Genomic DNA, 2,956 nt, shown 5'->3' with positions numbered 1-2,956 from the left:
CTGGCATTGTTTTGGATGAAGTTACTGAGCTTTTCCATCACCTCTTGCCACAGATTTTGTCCATCTGACTCCTGTGTACTCCATCTGGTGAAGACCACTTGTATAGCTGCCATTTGTGTTGTTGAAAAAAGGTATTTGCAATGAATAAGTCATTGGTCTTGCAAAATTCTATCATGCAATCTCTGACATTATTTCTGTCACCAAGGCCAAATTTTCTAATAATAAGTCAATTAATTATATGTGATTAGAATCCTAGAAGGAAGAGTAGGCAGAAAAAAATGCGTACTTTTTTTTGAGTAATAATGGCTGAAAACTTTTCAAAATTGATGAAAATTATAAATTTACAAATTAAAAAAGATCCAAAGCCCAAGCAAGATAAAACTAAGGAAAACTATTCCTTAGCACATTATAATTAAGTTCTGAAAGTTATTGAAGAAAAAAAAAATCTTAAAAGCAGCAAGAGTAAAAAAGACACATTACCTAGAGAGGAACAAAGATAAAAATAACTAATTATTCACAGAAAACATGATCATGTATGTAGAAAATGTTCCAAGACAAACAGTACTAAACTAGTAGGTGATTTTAGCAAGCTGACAAAGTAAATATAAAATAATCACTTGTATTCTTATAAACTAGTAAAAATAATTAGAAATTAAATATGTAAAGCATTTTATAAATGAATAAAATGTTTTCTCCAAAACCCTGATGACAGAAATCCAAGAAGACCTAAGTGAAGACATACTAAATTAATGAATTGGAAAAGTCAATATCATTAAGATATCAATCCATTGAAAATTATCAATGGGTTCCACATAATCCCAATCAAAATCTAAGTAGGCTTCATTGTAGAAATTAAAAAGATGATTCTAAAATTTATATGGAAATGTGAAGGACCTAACATAGCCAAAAAAAATTTTGAAATTGAAGAATAAAGTGGAAAACTTGCACTGCCTGATTTTAAGACTTACAATAAAATTACTATAATCAAAATTGTGTAGTGTATTAATATACATATGGACATACAAACAAGTGGAACAGGGTAAAGAAGCCAGAAATAGACACACATATATACAGTCAATGCAATATGACAAAATTATCAAGGTAATTTTACACAGAGAAGATAGTCTTTTTGACAAACGGTGCTAGAAAAACTGATATCCATATGGAGGAATAAATGAACCTTGACAAATGAACTTGGAAAAAAAATTACTCACACCAGATTTTCAGGTTAAACCAAAACTATAAAACACCTTGAAGAAAACAGTTTTCTGTATTCAGAATATTAAATCTAAGAAGTAAATGTGAAAACAATTTATCAAGAATTAGAATTATTAATACAACAAATATCAGAATTAGACAAACAAGAAGTTTAGAGACTAGAACTAACAGAATACAGTTATAAAATGGTTGATTAAAAAAATGTAAAAGAGGGAACTGAATATATGAAACAAAAGAATAACACTCTATCAAATATGACCAGGCGGTTTGAAAAAAAAAAATGAAATAGGATTTCTAGAATCAAAAAAGGCACAGCTAATGATACAAAAAAAAAAACTTGATGGGTTAAACAACAAAAGAGAAGTGGTGAGTTGGAACATACTTATAAAGAAATTACTTAAAGACCAGAACACTGAGTTACTGAAATAGAAATTGAAAGGTAGAAAAAAAAGTTAAAAAGATATGGAGGATAGACTACAGTGACAAGGAGAGAGAGAGAGAGAGAATGAGACTTCTTGAACGGTTGTTCTGATAGCTCAGAATAACTGGAATGAGATTCAGAAATTAAAGATCAGGGCATAAGTAGACACAGAGTACAGAATAATAGATAAATAAAAACCTCAGAAATAACAAATAGACTATTTATAAAAAAAGAAAAAAAATGATAAAGTGATGATTTTTCATGGCAAATGATAGAAGACATAGAATAATAACTTTAAAGTGCTAGAGAAAAGTAATTGTAACCTATAGGTCTATGTACAACTAAAGTATTATTAGGCAAAGACCAAATGGATATAACTACTAAGGGACCACTCTAGAAAATTATTAATGAAATTGAATTAGTTAAAAGAAAAACTGAGAAAGAAGAAAAATGCTGAGGAAAAAATTGGAAAATATGTGAGAAAAACTTTAATAACTATTATTATAAAAAAAGATCAATAGCATCATTTAATTCAGGGTAATAAAAATAAAGCAGGAGTAAACTTCTTAAAAACAACCTATAAGACACACAGGGATGGAGTAGGAGAGGGAAGTGACCATAGTTAAAAAATTATAAAGGCCTAATTGAATTCTTCCTTCATCTGAAAAAGTGCACCAATTAAAAAGCTATAGTGATCACTAAGATGCTTCTAACCCAAGTCATGTATTTTCAATTGACTCATATGTATGCAAAAGCTAGACAGTGAATAAGGAAGAGTGAAGAAAAATTATAACCATAATGTTAGCAAAGAATATTAAATATACTTTGGACTGCCAGAAGAATTATCAAATATGTCTTGGAAGAAGTACAGCCAGAATGCTCCTTAGAAGTGATGATGGGGAGATTTTGTCTAGTGTACTTTGAACATGTTAGCAGGAGGGACGAACCCCTGGAGGAGGACATCATGCTTTATAAAGAAGAAGGTCAGCAAAAAAGAAGACCATCAAAGTGATGAACTGTAACAGTGGTTGCAACAATGAGCTCAAACACAGCAACAAATGAGAGTGTGGGGTAGGACTGGGCAGTGTTTCATTTTTTTGTGCATAGAGTTGATAAGAGTGAAATGAAAACCAACTCGCTGGCACCTAACTACAAAAGTAAAACTCTACAAGTATTTCCTCAGAAACACAAAACAAAATGCTCAGTATCACCACTTGTTTTCAATGTTTCATTGAAAATTCTAGCAAGCAAAATAAAATAAGACAACTATTAAGTATTAAAAAAAAAAAAAAAATGGAGCGTTACAGTAAGATGGAG

This window comes from Orycteropus afer, unplaced genomic scaffold, assembly GCF_000298275.1.
Source record: "Orycteropus afer afer isolate SDZICR_OR568_19922 unplaced genomic scaffold, OryAfe1.0 scaffold00454, whole genome shotgun sequence".
NCBI lineage: Eukaryota > Metazoa > Chordata > Mammalia > Tubulidentata > Orycteropodidae > Orycteropus > Orycteropus afer.
Note: the sequence above shows the minus strand (reverse complement) of the source record.